The following is a 24,776-nucleotide window of genomic DNA, read 5'->3' as shown; positions in this document are numbered from 1 at the left end:
TAGGCGGGTTACTCATCCTGCTCCTTGACACAACAGCCATGAGTGTTGAAGGAACGAGTGAAGAATTGGGCTGCCTGCTGGGCCCGGAGACTGTAAATCTGACAGTCGTGACATTTATGATCAACGTTAATGGGAATGTCAGAGCTACAGGTGTTCAAATAGATGAGTAATGCAGCATGTGACTATATGTGGTAATTAGCAATCCGCGGTTGCGTGGGGGTTACGGGATCCAGGATAAATTGTCAGAGGCCAATTAAAATGAGGTATATTGAGTGTGATAATCAAGTCTGGTTAGAGCATTTCTCTGGTTATCCCATAATAATGCTGCTGAAAGAACTGAAGGGCTGCTAAAGGTCATCACTTAAAAACTGGTGACACCTTGTCTCCCAAATGGGCATGCATATAGAGCATACATAAGGTGAATGATGTGCGTCTGGACATAGAAGGACCAGAAAACTATAAACATCACCCGGTCTGCATTTATACTCTGTGTTCTAGGAACATCTTGTGACAGGCCACCCCGATTCCTGCTGAGCTGTCCACAGGATTCCAGGGGACTTGGCCCTCAGCCAGCACATGTGCTGCTTAGACACAGTAGAGGATGCCATAGATTTAAGAAATATTATTCATTCACATATTTTACACTTGAATTTAGTTGGAGGGAGTCCAGATCTTACAGCATGCATGGTCATTTCAAGAGGGTCTTGTCCCCCACAGCTGTGCAGCACTTGAGTCCAAGGCATCTGTCCCAGCCTGCCTTCAGCCAGCCTGCTCAAGATGGATCTCTTTGTTCTCCCTTCTTCTTCTCAGCACACCTTGCTAAAGGCATTCTTTGCCTGTCACCTCACATCTGGTTACCCTGGCAAACTTCCAAATCCCCCGTCTCTGTCGACACCTCAGCATAGTGGCCCATGGCCCTGCATCATCATCATCATCATCATCATCATCAACAACAACAACAACAACAATAATTTTATTCTTCATATCCCATGCATTTGGTGGGTTGCCCCAGCCACACTGGGTGACATCCAGCACATATAAAAGCATAATATAATAGCAAACATTAAAAACTTCCCGATACAGGGCTGTATTCGTGGCCCCAACTTGGCCAGGTCATTTTGAGCAGGCTAACCCAGGAATTCCTCTCTAGCTTGTATTTCTCTTTTTATATCCCAAATAATCAAAATCCTACCATTTATTAATCTATAGAGTTTAGGGCAGTCCCACCCCCAAACCTATAACAATAGGAAGCTTGACTTTTATTGAATCAGACTATTAGTCCTCCTGTGTGTGTGTTGTGTGTGTGTTGTGTTGGCATCTGTCTGTCTTGAGAGACAATGGAGTGCACCTCTGGGGGTGAAGTCAACCCACTGGAGAATCACAGCACCTGCTGTGGCTGCAGAGACTGGGAACTTGTAACAGCTACCTCCCACGTTGTTTTTCTGCATTAGCAGCACTGAAGTGATCTCTCCAGGGCACAAGCCTGGGAAATGTGTATGGGGGTCCTGTAATGCCCAGACCCCCCCCCCCATCTTGGCCTTGCTGAGGTTCACATAGCTCAGTATTGTCTCCTCTGGCAGCAACCTTTCAGGGTTTCAGACAGCTGACGTTGCCCGGAATTGAATCTGGGAACTTTCGCACCCTTAAAGATATTTAAACATTAAACAGTTTAGAAGTGCTTCTTCCCAAAAAAAGTGGGGGGGGAGTGAACATGTGCTGTAACACTGAGCCACCAGTGTAATCAGAACACCACTTCTCTTCGACCATATCTTTACTTCCTGCAATGCAGCTGGGATATACTGAATTCCAGAAGAATTCCTGAGCAAGATAGCAGGAAGTTGCTTTTGCCCCACTCCCATAATAAGTTGATTTACCCATCTGCTGTTAACTGCACAAAAATTGTTTTTCACATAATAATACAGTGGTACCTCGGGTTACAGACACTTCAGGTTACAGACTCCGCTAACCCAGAAATACTGCTTCAGGTTAAGAACTTTGCTTCAGGATGAGAACAGAAATCGTGCTCCAGCGGCACGGCAGCAGCAGGAGGCCCCATTAGCTAAAGTAGTGCTTCAGGTTAAGAACAGTTTCAGGTTAAGAACAGACCTCCGGAATGAATTAAGTACTTAACCTGAGGTACCACTGTAATAATAATTTATTATTATGGTCAAAGACCAGCTTGTGAAACACAAATGGAACTACAATCCCAAAAGCGAAACACACATTTAAAACAATATACAGTCATACCTCAGGTTGAAGTTGCTTCAGGCTGAGCACTTTCGGGTTGCGCTCCACGACAACCCAGAAGTAACGGAACACAGACGCATAGGCACAGGTTGCATTTACTTCAGGATGCGAACGGGGCTCCAGAACGGATCCCGTTCGTATCCAGAGGTACCACTGTACAACAATGGATTTTAAGTTTAGCAATACGGTAGGCATATAAACACATAAAAACTTTAAGATAGACTAGCATAGAGAAATGACCCAGAATCGCCCGTGGATCCGAGTTTGGGAATTTTCTTAACCAGCTAGTTTGAATCGGGGGGGGGGGGTGGTCTGTGCCTACAGATCTGTGCGCAGAATCTGGCGACAGTCAGGGTCGCCTTGTGATCTTCGCCTAACAGGAGAAGATCGAATTTTTGCTTTACCGGGAGGTCGCATATTGTTTCCCTTTTTTAAGAGAGAGAGAGGGGGGGAAGGAGAGAGAGAGAGAAACCCTGTTGTCACTTGTTAGGTTTAAAAATGCCAAAGATAACACCAAAGAAAGGAATAGCAGTGAGGGAGGAAAGCTAAAGGAGGGAAATCATTTTGACAATGTCAGTTGTAAATAAGCACTAATATTCCATTTGGACCATGCAGATCTCCCATTGCTGGTTTCACATATCTGTCTTTCCTGTGAGATTTTGACCAGCTTTGGCCCATCTGAAGCTGATACAGGCTCGTCTTATCTTGAGCCCAAGCAGAGTAGTCCACACAGCAGAAGGATAAGCAGTATGTGCCACATTCTTAACTTTATTTCCACGCTATGCTGAGAGAATGCAAACATGCATCTTGCCTCTGTGAGAACAGAGAAGCAACCGTCTCTCTAACAAAGAAACCGAGAGAACAGTGAAAAACAGGAAACCAGTGTACGTCACATCCAGTCTCCCATTCCCGTGGGAATCCAACAGTAACTCTGACTGTGGAATGCAAAACAATGTCTTGTGACTGCAGTTGCTGCTCAGTGAGGGAAATAGAAACCAACATTTCCTCCCTACAACAGAGTAACAATAGCTTTGGAGGGAGCAGTTCAGACTGGGAAAGTGGAGTGAAGGGGAAAAGGTTAGCTAACCCACCTCTCCTCAGTACCACTCCTCTAACCAAATAATAATAATCTTATTATTTGTACCCTGCCTATCTGACTGGGTTGCCCCAGCCACTCTGGAGCACGTTACAGATCATAGTTTGATAGAGAGAGAGAGAAAATAAGAGTTGGGAGAGCTAGCCAGGTAAGTTGACCCTTACCTGGTCTTCATCATCTAGGAAATCTGAACTGTTTGGTGGCTATCCTATGCCGCTAAGCATAGGAAAGTGATAAAAAGATAGAGACGACCTAGATCCAGACTTTTAATAGTATCATACAGTACAATTTCTTTAGTTCTTTTCTTCAAGGACAAGAACGGTACCAGCTTTCCTTAAAATATAAGACCTAGTTTCTTATTTATGGCCCACATTTAGAACGAAAATTCCTATATCCAGCTTTCACATGCCGGCGTTTTATCTAGCTTATAAATAATCCAACAGTTGTCTGGCTATGCACTTTAATGCCAAGGCTGTAAATAAACACTTTATGTTGATGAGCCCCTCTTAAAAATGCAGGCTTACCTTGGCAACCAGGTACTCCTCAACATGTCACTGGCATATAAATTCTTACATTTTTTTTAGATCACTAGCTTGCTATTTTGCCCACTGCTTTGCAACTACATAAATTCAAAGAAATGCTTCCTGGCATCTCCTAATAACTTCTTAGAAATAACTAGGCATGCACTGCCAAAGTTCTAACAGGCAGTTTCACACCAATATCTGGAATTCACACATACACACACACCTGCCTCCTTGGTCTCAGAACTTTATCAGCTCCCAATCCCTTTGCAATTGTTGACTTCATTAAATACCACAAGTTAGGAATGAGCAAGAGATAACTTAGATTAAAAACTCAGTACTTGGGTGTAAGTCCCATTGAACTCAGTGAGACGTCTGAATTGGCATGTATAGGATTAAAGGTAAAGGGACCCCTGACCATTAGGTCCAGTCATGACCGACTCTGGGGTTGCGGCGCTTATCTCACTTTATTGGCCAAGGGAGCCGGCGTACAGCTTCTGGGTCATGTGGCCAGCAGGACTAAGCTGCTTCTGGTGAAACCAGAGCAGCGCACGGAAACACCATTTACCTTCCTGCCAGAGCGGTACCTATTGATCTACTTGCGCTTTGACGTGCTTTCAAACTGCTAGGTTGGCAGGAGCAGGGACAGAGCAATGGGAGCTCACCCCATCGTGGGGATTTGAACCACCGACATTCTGACTGGCAAGTCCTAGGGTCTCTGGTTTAACCCACAGCGCCACCCGTGTCCCTTGTATAGGATTGCACTTAGATAATTATGGGACATTATAGGGTTCACATTGCAGTCGGTTCAGCTTCTTTCAGTTATGGTTGCGAGTGCTGTCTCCCTAGTTCATTATCTTGTAAGGACGTGTCTCTCATTTCAGGCGATGATCACAGCAGAACCCTGTTACGTAGCCCTACTGTCTCTTTGTCCTAATTCCCTCCAACATTATACAATCTAATTTCTCGGGTATTTCTTCTGCCTGCATGCTCCCTACCTGAACTTCCCTTTTTGTTGGACCATTTGCCCACTCAGCTTCCTGCCATCAGCCCCCTTGCCTCATTCTTTTCTTTGCGTCAATAGCTCACAGATCCTATGATGTTTCTTGCATATCCACATTGAACTTCCATCTCCCCCAAGCAAGGTATGTAACAAGCTCTCTCAAATAAGCTGGTCGCAGGATATCACCCACTTGGTGAAGCTAATCAGGTCTGTATCTGCAGACCCTCCAAGTGTCCCTATTTTCCAGGGACAGTCCCAGATTTAGAGAAGCCGTCCCGGTTTCGGACTGGATCCCAGAATGTCCCACTTTTCCTTAGGACACCCCTATTTTAATCAGAGAAGTGTTGAATGGTATGGAGTTATGTGAACCCTGAGCCAAAGAGATAAGTATCTGTACAACCTTTAGAAAACAGCCCTGTAAAGGGAAGGGTTTTTAAAAAAATGTTTAATGTTTAAAAATTATTGTTGTTATCATTATTGTTATTATTATTAAATAGGATATCCCTATTTTCATCTGAGAAATGTTGGAGGATATGGGAAAATCTGGTCAGTACTTCACTGGATGATGGCCTGGGAACCACATGTATGCTGCTGTAGGTTTCATAATGGAATAAAGGTGGAATATAAATGTAAGAAAATCAATACAGTCGTACCTTGGAAGTCGAACAGAATCTGTTCTGGAAGTCCGTTTGACTTCCAAAACATTTGTAAACCAAAACACAGCTTCTGATTGGCTGCAGGAAGCTCCTGCAGCCAATCAGAAGCCACGATGGACATTTGGGTTCCAAAAATCATTCGAAAACTAGAACACTCACTTCCGGGTTTTGATCATTCGGGAGCCGATTTGTTCAGTAGCCAAGGCGTTCGAGACGCAAGGTATGACTGTATATAAATTCACCTTGGGCAGTCAGAAAGTTTATGAGCATTCCATTACATCAGAGCAGCTTAACCCAAGGCTGGGGAAAGAAATTCACCCCTAGTATTGGCCCAAAGTCGAGGGCTTTATAAGAGACCACACCTGTCTCTTAAACTTAAGAAGCTGCACACTGGCAAGGTATGTACCGTATTTTTCGCCCTATAGGACGCACCGTCCCATAAGGTGCACCTAGTTTTTTTTTGGGGGGGGGAAATAAAGGGAAAAAAATTATTTCCCCCCCAGGCTCGGGGCTGGGGCGGGGGAAGTCCGAGCTTCCTCCGACCCCAGCCCCCAAACAGGCAGCTCTCTGCAAGCCGTGGGAGCCCAGCGCTGGCTCCCGCTGCTTGGGGAGAGGTCCGCGAAGCCTGGACGCGCTGAGCTCAGCGCGCACAGGCTTCAACGTGCAGGCAACTCTCCGCAAGCTGCGGGAGCCCAGCACCGGGCTCCCGCTGCTTGCGGAGAGGTGCGCGAAGCCTGGAGAGCGAGAGGGGTCGGTGCGCACCGACCCCTCTCGCTCTCCAGGCTTCAGCGAAAGCCTGCATTCGCCCCATAGGACGCACACACAGTTTCCCTTCATTTTTGGAGGGGAAAAAGTGCGTCCTATAGGGCGAAAAATACGGTAAGAACAATCCATGTTACAATTACTTCAGACTTCTTTATTGAAGCTGGCAGGTATCTGCCATCTTTTGTTTTCCTCAAGGAGTGTCACTAACCCAACAGTTCCATTTTAATTTTCTCTGTACATGACATTCCATCTTCTTGCTCAACTTCTATGGTATTTTTTTCTCGGCGCCCTCCAAGTGATTATTTACCTGCTGAAAACTCTGTTTTGGCTCTCTGAGGAGAGTGGTTGCTTTTGGCAGTTTTGCTTCAGAGGCCCAGTGGACCAGATTCGGTATTTTCCAGGGAGAGGAGGTCAGGTGTTGATGGCAGCTGACAAGTTTTAATTCCAGAGCTTCAATAGTGAGATGAATGGCACACTGACTGAACAAATAAATTAGTCTGGCTTGGAGGTTTGAGCAGCTTAAATTTATCATTAGGGAAAGGTGTAATTTAATTTCAATAAACAGAGGGAAACTTTGGGCTCTCCGGTGACAATATAAGGCTCTCTCAGTAAGAGCTGTGAGAAGGCATAGAGTTATTAATCTTTTAAGTCTTTGCAGCCTTTCTACAGTCAATTGTATGAGCCCGTTTAATAACATTTTGAAGGTCTGTTGAGAATAGCCTTTGAGTCTCCGTAAAAAAATTCCCAATACCTTATGAAAACTAATTAATTTTTACTCTCTTGCTATGTGTACTCCAGGAACCTGAGTTAGTACAACAGTTAATAGGTAGAGAAACAGAGGCAAGTTGAGTTCCCCAAGTCAATATACAACTTACCAGTAATGATCTGAATCATTGTGATCCTATAACACTCTATACATAGTTTGTGAGTATAAGAGGGACTATTATCTGCCCCCCACCATTCCTGCGTGCTCTTTATGCAGTCTATTCACCTATAAATCTCTCCCCTCCCCAAAAAATAATAATAGTTACATATATTTTGTAGAACATGAGACTGGAACAACTACATTGTCAAGTGGACTACTGGAGTAAGACCTAAGCAACCTTGGTGCTAAGCAACCTCGGTGTGATGGAAGTAGGTGTTTCAGAGAACAGTGTTTTGCCCAGTCACCTTTAGAAAGATCATCTGAATTCCTTTAGGCTGCATGCTATAAAACAATAATTTTCCTCCCATGACTAATGGATCTGCAAAGGTAAACCCAATCAAGGGTGAACAAGGTTTCATCATGTATATTAGAAAGCAGCTGCAAGTGTGCATTGATTTAGCCAGAATATGCTCTTAAATCTTTTCATCTAACAATGAAGTCTGCCATCGTGAAAGAATAGGGATATCAGATTGTTATTTCCTTATATTTATTAATGGTATCTTTCTTGCCCAAGAATAATTTCACAGATCTATCCTTTCCTGTGGATGGCATCATTTTGCTGTCAATGGATTTACCATTTAAGAATATCAAGAAATTGCACTTTGACAAATGGCTGCCTCTGACTCATAGAGCCAGTTTCTTCATGGGCTAAAGTGTCCTTTGTTGTTAAGGCTGCCACCTTTTTCCAGACAACCACATCCCTCCCATGAAATAATTCTGAGTTGTTTATTTCATAACAATACAGCTGCTTTGTAGGCCACAGAATAAAGGTAAAGGGACCCATGACCATTAGGTCCAGTTGTGGCCGACTCTGGGTTTGTGGCGCTCATCTCGCTTTATTGGCCGAGGGAGCCGGCGTACAGCTTCCGGGTCATGTGGCCAGCATGACTAAGCCGCTTTTGGCGAACCAGAGCAGCACACAGAAACGCCGTTTAACTTCCCGCTGGAGCGGTACCTATTGATCTACTTGCATTTTGACATGCTTCCGAACTGCTAGGTTGGCAGGAGCAGGGACCGAGCAACGGGAGCTCACCCCATCGCGGGGATTCGAACCGCCGACCTTCTGATCAGCAAGTCCTAGGCTCTGTGATTTAACCCACAGCGCCACCTGCATCCCCTAGGCCACAGAATAGAGACACTTAAAAAACCCCCACTTGTTTCTTCATCGTACCCATATTTCTGATCCGTGGGTTTAGAGTAGGCCATGTACAGCATGAAAGAAAAGAGAGATGGAATCCAGAGATTTATCATAAGGCTGAGCTTGAGCATTTCCAAGGAGAGGTTCTGGTTTTGACTGCATTTTGATAGCTGGTGTTAATTGTGTTTGGGTTATTTTGCATTTGAAGTAGCATTTTTTTTTTTCTTTTTCTTAAATTTTGCTTAGATTTCCAAGGCCATACCTACATACGCAGCGGAAAACATTTATATCATTATTTATTGCATTTATTAGTCATTCGTTTTCACTAAAAGTGACCCAAAGCATCTTAGAAGAAGCAAACATTATAAATACCAGAAAAAGATGAACCTAAAAAGCTCATCTGTAATATATACATAAAAATGAAAACCTAACTCACTCCAGCCCACCAAAAAAAAAAAAAAGAAAAAAAAATGAACATAAAAGAGGCCAAAATGAGGTAGCAAAATGTTAAAGTAGTAAAATGGGATGGACCATTTCAGACTACAAATGAGGTATCATTTATGGATGTTCTTCCATATGAGAAAGCATCTTACAGATATAGAATTGGGATATTAGGGAGAATACAGCCTCACCCTGGATAGCTCAGTTGGTCAGAGGATGATGCTGACAATACCAATATTGCAGGTTCAATTCCCATATGGAAGAGCTCTATATTTCTTCATTGCAGAGAGTTGGACTAGATGATCCTCAGGCTCCCTTCCAACCTGATAATTCTGTGATTCATTCTGATTTTTCTACATCTAGGAACCATACATTTACTGTGACACACGCCATTGCAGTCGCTCTGGAACATAGACTCCACATTCCTATGCTTCTATAGGGATTCAGTTTCCGGTTTACTGAGGCTTCAATTGAGGTTCCATACAAAGCACTCTGTTCTACCACAAATAATCATTTATAAGCCATCCTCCAGGATGCAAATTAAATTCACCTCCTTGGTGCACTTGCCAATCTGCGTTTGTGCTGCAGCACCAAACACATGAGGTTTTTTAACAATAAAAGAAGGGGAAATCAGAAGTGGCAGGGACTGCAACCGGTAACTGAGATGAAAAAGTAGGAGCTAGCAGGAGGCATGGAAAGAAAGGGTAGGGGATTATGGGAACTGCCCATATCTGAAAAAACCATAGAAAGGTGTCTGAGAATGGTTTGAAAAGCAGTTTATTTTATTTTTATTTATGATTTTCAATCTTATACATTTCAATAACTTTACAATCACTTCAACATTTCAAAACTTGACTTCCTTCCCCCTCCTTCTGTGGTTCCTTAAATTTATTTTTCATATTTTCTGCATATTCAAATTAATTTGCTCATTTATTCATCTTCTTCAAATATATACTCTTATAAAACTGCAGGTTATTACAATAATCCTGTCAGTGTTTTTATCTGTTTATATCTGTAAATATTCAATAAACTATTTTCATTCTTTTATTTAAAAAAGTTTGTTATCTTGATTTCTTATTTTTCCGATAAGTTTTGCCATTTCTGCATTTTCCATAAGTTTTTGTATCCATTCTTCTTTTGCTAAGAACTTCTTCTTCTTTCCATTTTGGGGCCAGTAACTTTCTTGCCGCTGTAGTCGCATACATGAATAAGTTTCTATACAGTTTGGGTAGTTCTGTCCCTATAATTCCCAAAAGGAAAGCTTCTGCGGTTGTTACAAACATTATTTTAAACATCTTTTTCAATTCATTATATATCATTTCCCATTAAGTTTTAACCTTACTACAAGATTTACCTGGCAGGGGATAACCCATGATCGTGAAAAGCAGTTTTACTAGTGTTAGCAAATTTCTTTTTTCAATATTCCCAGCTCCAGGTAACTCCAAATTTACTGAGAAAAACGTTCAGGACAGCAGCTGTATATGGTGAAAGACTCCTGGACATGGGAGAATTAACGGGCACTCTAGGGGTAGACAGTCTGCATTGAACTGAATATACCTTGAATATTTCAGATCTTGTGGAATAGTCCTTGAAAGCTGTACTCCTACCCCCACTTTCCTGGGAGTAAACCAGTCAACTTGAAAGGATTTACTTATGCGTGGACTTTCATAAGAGTGCAATACAAACAATCCATTGTAGTGGAACTGAATGCTGATTCTCCAGTTGAGGGGGAAAGCACCTCATCTGTCTGTCAGAATCGGGGGGTCGAAAAACCAGCTGGCTTGGCCCCAGCTGGAGTCTCTCCCCTCAGCCTTACCGCTGCAGAGATCCATCGCCCTCTGCTCCAGCATACATCAGTGACTCAAGCTTGCAGGCTTGAGAACACTTTACTCAAGAGTGTAAACTACGCAACAGAAGAGGCTTGAGGCTGTAGACACATACTAAACTACGCATTTATTATACATAAATCAGGACAAAGAAAACATGGCATCTCTCCTTGCTGGCTTCTCGGAGAGAGCCTAAAAACAAAAGCAATACAGAGCGGAAGTTCTGCTCACACCAGCAATCTGTGCTGGAATGTAAATAGACATGTGACATTTAACAATCCCATGTCTGCAGCAAAGGGTGGAATGGAATCCCAACACTGTCTTGGAAGGCAGTGCTTTTGCAGCCAGCAGTGACTGTGTCCTGACATTCCACATCAATAGTGCCGATAATAATGCTGACTTACCCTGCAGGGATATTGTAACATAGGGGAAAATCTTTTGGCCATTCCAAGGTAATATGCAATTGATTGGGGTTGATAGTGGTGGGGTCTACAGAAAAAGAGATAGAGAGGCTGTGGGAGTAAGCTGGGTTTATGAAGGTAAAGAAAGACAGGTGGGCAGCCAGGTCAGATGAAAGGGTGAGCCGGGTTTCCTTTTAAATGAATTTATTTGCAAGGCTGTGTACATTATTTGTTCTCAGGATGTTTACGTGGTCACTTAGTAATCTAGATGACCATTTTCCCAAGTGGTGGCTTACCACGACATGCATTCAGCAACTTAATGAGCTGGTCGTGTTTATTGTCTGGCCCACAGGTGACAAGAGCACAACAAGGAAGGCGGCAGCTCCCCTAGGAGAAAAGGCTACAACATCTGGGTTTTCTTCATTTGGGGGAAAAGGTAAGCAAGGATGGGGAAGAAACATGACACAGGTGGATAAATTTAGATGTGGTGTTGGGAAAGTGAATATCCCCCCGCTGCCATTTTGCAGAATCTGAGCCTATCAAATGAAGGATAGACTTCTTTGCACAGAATGTGAAACTATGGAACTGACTACCACAACATCATGATAGAGTTGGAAAGTTGAAAGGGACCCTGATAATCATCTAGTCCAACCCCCTGCTATACAGGAATCTGCAGCTGTCCCATACGAGGATTGAACCTGCAACCTTGGCATTATCAGCACCATGTTGTAACCAACTCTGATGGCCTCCAACCTGGGCAGCTTGAATAGAGGATTAAATAAATTCATAAGGCTATCAGGGGCTGCCTCCAGGATGAAAGGCTGAGTTCCAGTTGTTGGGAGCCACAAGTGGAAGAGTCCATACCTTGCTTGTGGGTTTCCTGTTCCCAAGGTTATCTGCTTGGGGATAAAATGCTGGCCTATGTAGACCTATGATCTGATCCAAAAGGACTCTTCCTATTTCTCTTGCCACTCGGTTGATCCCCTGGGTAGGCCCTGAAGTGTGATAATACTCCTTTCCACTTTGCAGAACAATATAGATCGCTGGCTTGCCACATGCTTAATGCAAACCAGGGCAACTTGCCACTTAGTAAACTACTGTTTATCATTTATATAGTGCTGGAGAGCGTTCAAAACAATTTACGATGCTTAGATCCACGTCTAATTATAGCCCATAATTTATTAAGCCTCCAATAATTAAATTAACTGCTGTAGATGATATTGATGAATTCATTTAATACAACTTCAAATAATTAAAAAAAAAAACACCACCCCACCACGCTGGACATATTTCAATACAAATCTTCCTCAGCAGTATTATTAATCACAGTTCAACATATCCACAATTTGGTTTTCAAAGCAGGTTTAGTCGATACCTTCTTTGGTCTTAGATATGATTGTATCCAAACAAAAAACCATAGAACCACCAAATCCCATTTAAAATATTATTCCTATGTTCCCATATGAAAGGCCCTCAGAAAGGAGCAATTTTTTGTCTGAATGTATAAAAAATTGCTTTAAAATTCCAAAGCCAGTCTGGAGCACTTGATGCTTTCGTTGTGATAGGAAAATAAAACTGCAAAAACGTGCCTTTTCCCACTTAAAAACAACATTATATTGTGTAAAATGTCACATCACCCCAATAGCTGCTAAAATGTAGCAAAGAGTAGAATTTCACATTTACATAAAACTGGAAAGTAGATCCCACCTCCATTACCCAGCAAGGTAAATCAACCTTGATTCCAGCTATACTCTATACAGTAAATCTGCTTCAGAACTTTTGTAATTGACCAGACCTGCACCTCATAGCTATAAAATATTGTGGGAAATTATTAAAGAATGAAAGCCTCAGCTGCTGTCATTGATGTGCAATGATCCCATGGAGTAGTAGGACTAATTCCTAGAGCTTTGAGGTTTAAGATGTACAAACCCTTTGGAGAAATGTGGTCGCCTGAGGGAAACCATAACTGATTTATTAAGAATCCTAAGGCTTGCCTTTCGTATCTTGGACAAATGGTAAGTCAGCTCCTAGGAGTTTTGTACATCTCTATCAAGGTGCCATCCCTCCATGTTGAGATTCATTTGCCAGAAGACAAAATCCCACAATAAAAAGTATTTGTCACAGATGACAATCACACAATTTTGCCGTCTTGGAGACTGAAGAATGATGCCTCTTACTACAAAGTGACTGCAGGGCCGGCCAAACCAAATCTCATACGTAGTTTTTATCAGTTCAACATGTTTTCAGGCTATTTAGTGCCTCCAGTACAGATTTTTAGTAGGATTTTAATTAAGGTTGGGATACAGTAAGTTGGACACCGAATAGTTTTGATAGGGAACATCTGGACCAGCTGTCCAGCTCGCTGTAGCTTGGGGGCTACTTTGGTTTTGTTTTGTTTAACTACTCTCTCCTCTTTTCAGAACCAGAAATGAAATGACGTGAGAGAAATAAAATCGGTCTTGCAGGATCTGCCTTGTTTTTGTACTAGAACCTTGAGATCCCCTGGCTGGAGCCAAGTGCAAAATTGGTTTTCAGGACCAGAACTGAGCTCTCAGCCCTGCCACACAAATATCTACACTATTCCTGCACATTGCTCAGAGATCTACCACTGGATCCCAATCAAACTTTGGCCCACCCATATTTTCAGGGGGGGTAATTGGTTTTAAAATCTCTCAGAACGAAAAGCAGAAACGCTTTGTTTCTAAATCTGTTTTCTTCCGTCAACATTATCAAAGTAACAAACTAACATGATGCCTAGCAGCTAATTTCAAAGTGGTCCGGCACTCAGTTTGCAACTAACAGAGGTGAACATTTGCTGCCTAGGGTACACAAGCGTGTGTCTTCTGTACACTACAGTGCTCTGCATCATAATGGTTAGCCTGGTCACTAAGCTCGCTAAGTAAACCAGTGGGGTAATTGATAGGGTGCTCGTGCCATATCATTTTCTACTGATGACTTTCCAGAAGATGAAAAACAGATTGTTCACCCTCTCCAGGAATGCCCCCAGTTATGAGAAAAGCAAATTCCCTGGCTTGACATTTGATGTACCTTTTTGTCTGATGAAAGCATTTTTCTCTAGCAGGTATTTTAGAGTGCCCAAGGCATAGAAACAGGCTATTAATGCTTTCATTTCACAGTGGTATCTGCAGGCAGTTGGTCATTGATCTATCTCCAGGACCAGATCTTGACTGTGCCTTGGACAGAACTGCGTTATGAGCTTCCCTGACGTGCTGCGCTAAAAGTATCCTTTGGGATGATTCATTCCCTGGGTTCAGAATAGGCCTTTTATGAGAGCATATTGCAATGGGCCTTCAAAGTCCTGTGGGTGATTTGACACTTGAGAAAGAGAGACGTGGATCTGATTCATGCAAAAATTAGATTCTAAATATAGAATGATACACCACTATGTTTGCAAAGTTTGGTAAATACTGTCCACAATACATGCCATGCCCCAGAATGAAGAAGCCAGGCCAGGCTGGATTGAGCCAAGTGAGGATTCCTAGGTAAGATCCTCCCTCTATTGTGTGGGCAGGTAATCCCTCCCCTACCTGGCCTGGTCTCCTTGGCAACGCTTCCCCCAGGTGGGATTGGACAACTGACTGAGGTAGGCGGAGACCTCCAGGTATCCCACCTGAGGGAAGGCAAACCAAGCCTATGCTGTTGGAGCCGCTCCAGATCTAGGGGCTGCACGCGTCCATGCAAAGGGCGCCCCCCATTTTAAGCGGGGAGCGGTCATTAAGCAAAATCAGCACGTGCTTAGGGCATCAGGGAAGGCGGACACCACATAAATTTTACCATTACCAGATTTTAAACGTTACAGTGATACCTCTGGTTGCGAACAGGATCCGTTCCGGAGGCTTGTTCGCAACCTGAAAAGAGCACAACCTGAAGTGCCGTATCTGTGCAGGTGCGCGGTGCGATTTGGCACTTGTGCACATGCACGAAGTGCGATTTAGCACTTCTGTGCATGCGCGAGTGGCAAAACCCGGAAGTAACCTTTTCCGATACTTCTGGGTCGCTGCGGGACGCAACCTGAAAAGACGTAACCTGAAGCATCCGTAACATGAGGTATGACTGTAATGGTCACAAATTGCTCAGCTGAGCATTCATTTTCTCAGGTGAAGAATATTAAAAATCCCAATAGAACAGCTATGCAACAAGGCGGGCTGGATGCCTTATCTCTACTAAGTATTGAAGCAGAGGCGCTAAGTAAGATTAGTCACATGAGAGGAAAGGCCCTGGGTGATTCGGCTAGACTTGTCTTCCCAGGGAGTTTAAGGACAGGCAAGGGTGTGCACAGGTGCTACAAGCACAACCCCAGGTATAGGGCGGTATATAAATTCAATAAATAATAATGAAACAGAAAGCTGAGAGGCACCCTAGCTAAAGGGGTCCGACTCCAGTAGGAAGTCCGAACCTCCGGAGGGAGCGTATTTGAAAGCTCCTGCCGGTAGGAAATGACAGAGACCAGACCAGATTCTAGCAAAAGCAAGGCAGCTACGTAAGCCTGAACTTTATTTTAAAAATAGCTGTTGGCAACAAGGTTCCCAGTCATGCTACAGGCATTGGAGGAGGAACCCCGAACAAAAGAAATCTCTTACATTTATACCTTAAATTTCTATACAGTAGATGTCAGAAGAGGTGTGGTTTCAAGGTATGTTGAAAGGATTTAGCACAGGTAAGTGGTGTGTTGAGGAAGGGTTAAATGGTGTTATTCGTTTGTGATTGCTGTACAAGAGGTGTTTGGGTTGATTTCCCGTCTCCAGAGGTGTTGACAAATGGTTTTGTTTTTTCTGCACACGTACTGGATCCTGCATGGTCTCCAGCTCCCAAGAACTCCTTGCACACGGGGCCTATTGCCTGACCACTCAGATAGACATACGGCAGGGTTGGTTTCAAAAAAGTGAGGCTACAATTTAGCAGAAAGTCCGTCCTGTATTGGGGCGTTGTGAGGGGTGTGGCGATGAAGGGTACCCCTTGTTTGTGGTGTGAGGGAGTATGGGCACATACCCAGCAATCAGACATATTGGTAGTGTGGATGACCTTCTGGAGAAGTTGTATAGAAGTGTTGCTTTGCCATGCAGACAACTGTTGGGAATGAGTGGGGATGAGTAACTCTGATAATTTGACGTTCCTAGGGGCTGTGCCTATGGGGTGTAGGGGATCTTGGTGATGAAGGAGATTTAAGTCGGTCATTATCCCACCACATCTCTGGGTCCCATTCCGAAGCGGTACCTCACCCCACAGGATGCAGCCAGCCTTCAAGGTGCATTTTCCCTTCCCAAGTCGAAGAAGTCCCTAAATCCCAGACACAGCAAAATCTACGTATACAAATACCTTGGATAGTGGAGGCGGCGGTAGGGTCACTGCAATAAAATCCATAAGTCCAGTGTTCGTAATACATGGAATTGGTGTAGCCTTCCCAAAGTCCTTTTCCTTGTTCGAATGGGTTGTAGTGCCGAGTGGGTTTTCCCCATTGTGCTTGGATATAAGTCCCATTGTGGCAAGTCAGTCGGTTCCACGGGTGTTTGATGGTGAAGAGAGCACGTCCTAGAACAGTGTAGGGATCGGATCTAACGAGGAGTTCCCATGCTTGAGTGTCCTGTAAACGTGGTCGGAAAGTGTGTTGTAGCCAAGTCCTGGTTCCAGGTAAAGTGAAGGACAAGAACTGCTATGGCAGCTGCTTTCTCTAGGGCATTGCAGTTACTCTTGCGCAAGCCTTTGTGGAACAAGCCGGCTCCTTCTGCTCATGGTCCAATTGACTGGGGGCTGAAATTTGAAGCCGCAGTGAGAAATGGTTCTGGAATGGTATGGGCAGAAGAACAAGGAGTCTATCGTTATTGCCACGAGGATGTTACAAATGGGACACCTGTGTCAAATGAATGCCGCCATACTTTTTCATCTCACACAGACAGATCATAATCAATGCCTCTTAGCTTTGAGTTCTTCCCCAATCAAGACTGTAACTAACAGTTCCTGCAGTATTTCTAGATCACAAGTTACCTAGTCGTAACAAACAATATCTTACCCCACTAACTATGCATTTGAGATACCAGAACTGAGGGCAGGTAAGGATACGGGACAGGTAGATCAAAAGAGGCTTAAAAAGAGGACATCTGGCCAGCTTAGATACCATCCTTGGGCCTGTTCATTTTTTATCTTACTACGTTCCTTCCTTTGTTCTCAGCCTAGGCTGGGATGTGCATCAAACAGAGTGTTAATATTTGAAGAAGCATTTCATATTCATTCACTGACAGAGCAAGTTGCACTAAACATCTGATTTATACTGACAAGGTCTGAGTGATATATTAGTGTATGGAGGTGTTTTTACGGGAAATGAGTCATCTGCATACATATGAAAATGCGAGTCTAATTTAAATATTTAATGGCAATTTTATTCGGTGGCATTTTGTATTAAATATTCATACGCAGTATTAGTGTTACTAATGGATAAGCTTTTTCATGTAATGCATTACCATGTTTTGGAAATGAAACAGTGGAGTGGGAAACAGCAAGCAAATCACATTAAACCAACAAATTAGAATATTGTTAACTGTCACATTATGAGGGCCCAACACTATCTATGAACATAGTCCAAAACACATACAGAAAGTGCCACTCATTAAACAGCAGTAAAGTTCAGGATTTCTTGTTTTCTATGCAAGATTAAAAGAACTGTGGGGTGCTTATGGCAGCCTACAAAACTGACCCCACCGGTCTCTGCCCCATATGTTGCATATTTCTAGACTGCTTTTCATTCAAGTGGCTCGCAAAGCAGCTTACAAACAATAAGTAACAATAAAATAATAGAACATCACAAATATAGCACAAATTATATGGAAGAATTAGCAAACTATCGGTAAAACAATTGCAATCTATAAAACAGTATTAACAAAACAACGAAAGAAATAAGCCAAGCAACACCGTTACAACTAAAGTCATATGAAAGGATTCACAAAGTACTGCACAATTCATAAAGCAACAGTAACAACATTAACAAAACAGCAACCAAAAACTAAGCATCGTTGCATTCGCTCATTGTGGGGGAAAGCCTACGCACGGGGTGCTGGCATAAAGGAAGGGGGTTTAGGTTAGGTGTAAAGTTAGACCAGATCCAAGTGCCATTCAGCAGTGGGGCTGCTGCTGCTGCTCTGCCTAAGCCTGGCAGAGGGAAAACAAGCCTTAAAAATAGTGCTCTGCTGGGTTGTCAGGCTAAGTGACGGAGTGAATGGGATTTGGATCAGGCCTAACCCCACCCCCAGCCTGCCACACCCACCCACCCTCAGAATGCCCCTTTTGGGAGACTTATAGCGGCCTCAGCTCAGCCAGGAAGAGCAAGTTATGCTGGAGTTATCTTCAGCTGAGTCAGGGCTGGTGACTTAATGCTGGTTCAGCCCAGCGGAGCTGAGATTCAGCTGGCTGAGCTAGAGATCAGTTGCATGCTAAGCTGCTCATCCTGGCTGATCTTGCTACCGGATTGCCCCCTGTGCAAATGTTTTATGTTTATTTAGATTTTTCGATGCTGCTGATTGCCAGATGGTCACAGGGCAGTTTGCATATTTAAAATGTCAGAAATGCATTGTACAAAAATTGAACTAAAGCTGCAAAGTAAGTAACAACAACAGCATCCACAAATCGGCAACTGGACGATTCCACGACACCTATATTCCATACCACTTTCTCTCTCTTTCCTAGTGGAGGAGTTGGGTTTGTGCTTGTCCTCTAAATGAAAAGTAATGATGGAACAGGACACAGAGGGAAGGGAAGGGCAGGGCAGGAAACGGCTGCACGATGAACTTCCTTAAGTTAATTTATTTTAGGATTCCAGTTGAAGTCGAAAATATAGATAAACTCCATCATCTAAAATTCCTCTAATTTAAAACAGAACTCCACAGCCCACAAAAAATTATGAACGCTTAAACCTTTTCTAGGGATGCGGGTGGCACTGTGGGTTAAACCACAGAGCCTAGGGCTTGCCAATCGTAAGGTCGGCAGTTCAAATCCCCACGACAGGGTGAGCTCCCGTTGTTCGGTCCCTGCTCCTGCCAACCTAGCAGTTCGAAAGCACATGGTGCAAGTAGATAAATAGGTACCGCTCTGGTGGGAAGGTAAATGGCGTTTCCGTGCGCTGCTCTGGTTCGCCAGAAGCGGCTTAGTCCTGCTGGCCACATGACCCGGAAGCTGTACGCCGGCTCCCTCGGCCAATAAAGCGAGATGAGCGCCGCAACCCCAGAGTCGTCCATGACTGGACTTAACGGTCAGGGGTCCCTTTACCTTTACCTTTAAACCTTTTCTAGTTGAGAGGCCTTGGGGTATCCTGGGCCTTGTCTCTATTGTAATCACTCATCTTGTTTTTATTATTGCTTGTAAGCAGCTCTGAGCCCGGCCTTGGCTGGGGAGGGTGGGGTATAAATAAAAAATTATTATTATTATTATTATTATTATTATTTCTCAGTTGGAAGGTTTGCTCTTCCTCCACCATGCAGAAAGAAAGAAAAAATGTTTTTCTTCCTATTAAAAATGACTGCATCCCCACTTTGATTGCAGCAGTGTTTTCTGTGCATTATGCTGCACAAAGGTTCATAAAGCACGTTTAAGCCCAATTCAGCATAAAGGTGCTGTGTAATAAATGCTAACACAAAAGGATGGCGTTTTTCATTAAAATAAGAAAGCCTCTTGAATCCCTGGATATTCGAGAAGTACGCTAGGGCCCCAATCCAACACCGAGTTAGACATGCTTAAATTAAGCCCACTGATTCCACTGACTTTAAGCATGCCCAGCTGAGCGTTTCTTGGATTGTGGCCCAGCTATTGGAAGGAAGGCTTTAAGGAAGGATTAGCAAATTATCTCATGTAGAGAAGTTCTCAAGGAGAGGTTGGTTGCACATTTCTGCTAAGAGTTGCTGTTACACTGACATTCTGCTGCTATAAATTCCAGCTATAGTAATCTGCATTCTAATTAGCAGCTTGCCTTTCGAAAACAGGAGCATGTGGGTGGTAAAGGATTATAGATTATAGATTATAAGGATTAGAGAACCGTGCGAATGTGTTTCTCAGATATCTATTCTAGGCAATAAGCTAGTTTAAAGGGGGGAGGAATAAAAATCTATTTGTCCTTTGGGAAGATTTGACTGCTGCTGGGAAAAGGACGTATTGCTTGAGAACTCGCAAAGTGAAATGTAGCACTCAGTGAAGTGCTTGGATGAGAGGAAAAGGGAGATGGGTTCATAATATGAGTTGTTTGAAGAGGCTCCCCTCCCCCCCAAAAAAACCCCATTAAAAATAACAGTAACATTTACATCAAACCAAGATGAAATAAAGAGGAAGAATCAGGCAGGCAAACATCCAAGTACACTTTATTTTGTTCCAGCAGGCTATGTTTTGTTTTTCCAGAAGCTCCCTGTTCGTTCTGATTCAGAGGCAACAAGCACACCTTTGGAGAAAGGCTATGCACTTAATTTATGTACAGCAAGAATTGGCATGCAACGCCCACAGCTCGCCCGCTTCTGGTCATAAAGACCAGGACTAGCCTGCCTTGGAAAGCCTAAATTGCACATAAAGGCTGATTAGCTGAGTCTGGTTACCATTTGCAGAGAAGCAGACAGATTAGTGCAGCAAGAAAGAGAAATGGTAAAGCTAAGCTCTCCCGACGGAGTGTCCTGGTCCCACCCGTATACCCATTCCCAACTCACGGGATGCTACACAACGCTAGCTTGTAGGAAGCCCAGTTACTAGACCCGGCTTCTATACAGCATTAAGGCATGAAATAGCACACTGTGCCTAGCTTCAGCCAAGAATATCAGGCAAGACCTTACTGCCTATGCCCCTTCAGTTGTTCAGACACCTGGACAGCGATGCACATGGTCCCTCTCAGTCAGTGTGAACTCCCATCATCCCTGACTGTTGGCTGTGCTAGCTTGGACTGATGGGAGCTGGAGTTACCACAACTGGAGGAGGTCTACCACCCCTGATTTAAACGGGCCTACTTATTAGAGATTTCTATAATCTAAAATGCACACACACACAAAATTACCTTTGACTAAAATGAGGCATATTTTCATGGGCATCCCAAAGCAATCTCTTCCATCTTCCTACTTGATAAAGATAAACAGCACAGTCGTCTGCAGTCTCATACCCTTCAACATCCCACAGATCAAAATCAAGACGCTCATTTTTTTGGTCTTTTGGTCCATCACTCTGGTGTGAGCCAGATGATTTGCACCAGAGCATGAGAGCAAAAACCGAGCACCCTTTGGTCCAGTGCTCTGGTGCAAAACGGGACTGTTGAGCGGTATGGAGTCTTGCTGTATAATACCATTGTTATGCGGAACCACACCCAGCTTTATCTCCCTTGGTCAGAGTCAGGCCCAGTATTAGTTCTGAACTGGTGCCTGCCCCTTTGTTGTGACCTAGATGGAAATTTAGGCAGTTGAAGCTGCCTCAAACCCTTTGGGTATGAGCATGATTTTTTAAAAATACAGTAAATAGCAAAATAAGCTAAGACTTCTGTGGTAGAAACCACTTCCTGAAGGAATGCTTCTGCAGGCTTCTCAAGTAATACAAAGCTTTCCTGCTCCCTCATGTGGTTAAGGGCAGCAAACCAATGTACAAAAAAACCAAAACAAGGCATTGCGTCTAGATCATTTTTCCTGCAGAGAAGTCATTTCAAAGTAAAATTATTGTTACAGCACAATACTTATTATTTGATCTAGCCAGAGGCTGTTACAATAGAATGACTATCACCTGACATACCTAATAAAACACATCAGTGCAGTAAGATAAATATTCAGCATACCTCTGCTAATTGCATCTTCCTTTCCCATCAATATGATCACATCACCAGTGCTTGAATTACGGGGTGAAGGACAAAGGGGATCTAGTCGCCTTCACTTTGATACAGATCCCTTAGCTACTCTTTTAAAAGGTCCTGGGGGGGCGTGATTTGGCTAAAGCTAAGCAGAATTAATGGGACGTGGGTGGCGCTGTGGGTTAAACCACAGAGCCTAGGACTTGCTGATCAGAAAGTCGGCGGTTCGAATCCCTGCGATGGGGTGAGCTCCCATTGCTCGGTCCCTGCTCCTGCCAACCTAGCAGTTCGAAAGCACGTCAAAGTGCAAGTAGATAAATAGGTACCGCTCCGGCGGGAAGGTAAACGCCGTTTCCGTGTGTTGCTCTGGTTCGCCAGAAGCGGCTTAGTCATGCTGGCCACATGACCCGGAAGCTGTACGCCGGCTCCCTCGGCCAGTAAAGCGAGATGAGCGCCGCAACCCCAGAGTCGGTCACGACTGGACCTAATGGTCAGGAGTCCCTTTACCTTTACCTTTTAAGCAGAATAAGCAGGGGCAGTTCCAGATTTGAGCCTCCCTTGGGCAAGGTTCCCAGGGGGATGGGGTTCTTCCATCTTTGTGCCCTGGTGGGCTTACCTGACGGTCGCAGCAGCAGCCCACAACAGCCATACCAGTGTTCCAGTTAGTGAAGAATGCTTGGATTTAGATGCACTTTTAATTCTACACAATGCACCAGAGTAATGTTCTAGCGGGGAAGCCAGTGGCGCTCAGAGTGCTGGGCTTGGGATGAAGGCACGCTTGAGGAGATATCAGTTATGGGCTCTGCTGAGGCTCGGGCAGCTCCCCAAGATTCCAGTGTGTGGAAGCTGACCCTGGGCATTTGAGAATGGGGCTTGTGGGTTTCATTTAAGGCCCTACATACTCCCCGCACCCAAGCATTGCACATAAGGTTGTTCCTGAAAACTGTAAAAAAACAGCAGCTGTTATGGTCAAGCAGCTCCTAGACTATATCGCTTCCTACTGCATAATTAAATGTTATGTTGTGCTATGGTTTATTTATCTCTCTCTCTTTTTAGCCCAAAGGCCCCCAAAGCAGCAAACAGCACATGAATACGAAAGGAATATACAGTAAAAACACAGTAATGTTCCGCCCCTGTACAAAAGACTCTCTGTATACAGAAAATTGGTGCTGTAGCCTTTTCTATCATCTTACTTTTATATGTACAATATTTAATATCCAAGGCTAGCCTTAGATGTATAGGAAACTGGAATCCAGAATTAGAAAAATTGTTGGAGGTGTGGACAGTGGAGCTGTAATGGAACCTATTGTTCCTTTTCCAAGTATTTGATTTCCCTGTTTTGCCCATTCAAGTGAAGATACCTGTTTGTCCCAAACATTATTTCTAATTGGGGATGGGCAAATCTGTCAGTTTCAGTTTCTCTCAACTTCTTATTTTTTCCAGTCTAGGGGAGCAATTCTATACACAAGGAACTGATGTAAGTTATGTTGGCATAAAGTTACATCAGAAATGGGGTGGCCTGCTGTGTTTCATTACCTGAGACAAAAATAGGAAGGTGCTGCTCTGGACGTACACTGCTACCTAAACCTTGTTTTCTAAGGTCGCACAGCTATGGCTCTGGGGTTTGGGTGAGATCTCACCAAAATCTGAAACCTACCACAGCCTCTTCTCTGGTAGTGGTGGTGGGGCATCCACAAAGGAACTTCTGGATTCCACCACCTGAGGCGGCTGCTTCAGTCTGCCTCATGAATGGGCCGGCCCTGCACCAGAGCCAAACTCAATTCAGCAGTACTGAATTCAGGATTTACCCCATCTTAAAATATGCTAAACTTGGCTGGTTCCTGCTTGAGCCAGAATGAGAGAGATACGTATTTATCTCTGGCTGAGCTAAAATATCTATTGCTGAGCTAAAGATGAAGGACTTAGGCTGGTGCAGCCTGGCCGTGCTGTGAACATCCCAAATCAGCTGAAGATCTGCTGGATTATAATCTGCTCATCCAGAAGATCTTGCTGTAAGATTGCTCTCTTACATTCTGTTTGGCACATTTTCACAGCACTGTGTATTTCTTTAGTTGTCATGAAAATTCACCAGCATTTTACTGCAATTTTCTCCTAATGCACACATTGTTTATGCAGTTTTGATGAAAAAAATCCTTTTTAGTAAAGCCGTCTCCCAAAATACAATGTATTTTTGCAAGTAATTTTCACTGGTACCTGCATTTTTACACCTACTTTACCCCAGTATAACCACATTTGCACACATTACTTGATTGGAGAACTGCATTGCAAAATTCAGAAATGTATGAACTCCGAAAGACTGGTGTGTTTCAGTTCGCATATTGTTTCAGGAAGTACCTTGAAATGCAAACTTCCCCCAACCACCCCTAATTATAATTCTCCCACTGCTGTCAAGATCCACAATCTTTCAAATGCAAGGTGTTGAGGTGAGAATAGGAATTTGTTTGTGCTTCTTCTAGTCGCCTTGGAATATATGAAGTAGTAAATGAACAATGATGAGCAAACACTGGCTTTAAACAGTGGATTGAGTAGAATCTTTGGCTGATGCTCTGATTGTGTTTCCCTCCACTGTGGTTTGGCTGGAGGTTAGTCTCCCTTTTTTATTTAAACAGAGATGTTTGTTTGAATGACAACCTCTGGTTTGTGATCTGTGCATAGGTGAATAACTTGGTGACACCTGCATCTTGGCTTAGCAAAGCACATCTCCACCCAGAATTGAGTCATCTCTGGCTCTGCTGCTGATAGATGAGATGAGGAAAGAAAACCTGGCAAGAGACAATATTTGGGCCCAGTTGCCTATGAGATGAAATAACCCCTTTGCTCAGTTTTGCAATACATTGACTGCTTGCTCCTTCCTTCTTTAAATGAGTTTTTACATACTGAGTGAGCAATGATCTATGAGGACACCTGCTTGTAGACTGTCTTTGTTTTT

The 24,776-nt window shown here is 43.6% G+C and overlaps 1 long non-coding RNA gene across 5 annotated transcripts in view; it reads left to right on the top strand.

Annotated features, from left to right (window-relative positions):
• Positions 1 to 24,776, top strand: part of LOC308589434 — a 37,561-nt gene extending 12,785 nt beyond the window's left edge. For 4 of the 5 annotated variants that reach the window (XR_014009228.1, XR_014009229.1, XR_014009230.1 and 1 more), the window contains exons 2-5: positions 11,372 to 11,455; positions 14,157 to 14,260; positions 15,646 to 15,697; positions 24,503 to 24,776. This is a non-coding gene — a long non-coding RNA (uncharacterized lncRNA). Of the gene's footprint in view, positions 1 to 4,948; positions 5,010 to 11,371; positions 11,456 to 14,156; positions 14,261 to 15,645; positions 15,698 to 24,502 lie in introns of all 5 variants that reach the window. The other variant, XR_014009231.1, reaches the window with a different exon arrangement.

This window comes from Podarcis bocagei (genome assembly GCF_964188305.1).
Source record: "Podarcis bocagei genome assembly, chromosome: 6".
Lineage (NCBI taxonomy): Eukaryota > Metazoa > Chordata > Lepidosauria > Squamata > Lacertidae > Podarcis > Podarcis bocagei.
The sequence above is the reverse complement of the archived record's forward strand: the minus strand, read 5'-3'. Positions and strand labels throughout refer to the sequence as shown.